Genomic DNA, 481 nt, shown 5'->3' with positions numbered 1-481 from the left:
GGTTAGAAGGGCTGAATGGCCTCCTGCTGCTGTTTCTCACTTAATGATTCAGTGTTCCTGATCAGTGAGGCCGGAGGAATGTGAATAGAAATTAGTGTTTACTGACATAGACTGATTTAAATGAAACCTGCACATTTCCGGTTTGGGTCTGAATTCAGTTTCTGACCAGGATGGGAATCGAAACTCTAACTCTGAGCGCTCTGTGACCTAGGGCTGGAGGGAACGGGACCGGGGAAGATATGGTGGGAAAAACTAAATACGTATCTGGTTTAAATTTGGAAATAATATAGGGAAATAATAAAATAATGTGGGAAATGCGGCGGTGGGAAGGGCAGGGTGTGAAGGGCGAGGAACAGTCAACGGGTGACGTGAGAGACCCTCCACTCGTCACGTGATCCCGTTTTACCGCAGATCGGAAGCATCTTCGGGTTTGTTTCCGAGGCTCCGCCCACCGCCTGATGACGCATTGCGCATGCTCACA

This window comes from Hypanus sabinus, unplaced genomic scaffold, assembly GCF_030144855.1.
Source record: "Hypanus sabinus isolate sHypSab1 unplaced genomic scaffold, sHypSab1.hap1 scaffold_333, whole genome shotgun sequence".
Taxonomy (NCBI): domain Eukaryota; kingdom Metazoa; phylum Chordata; class Chondrichthyes; order Myliobatiformes; family Dasyatidae; genus Hypanus; species Hypanus sabinus.
This window is presented reverse-complemented; position numbering follows the sequence as displayed.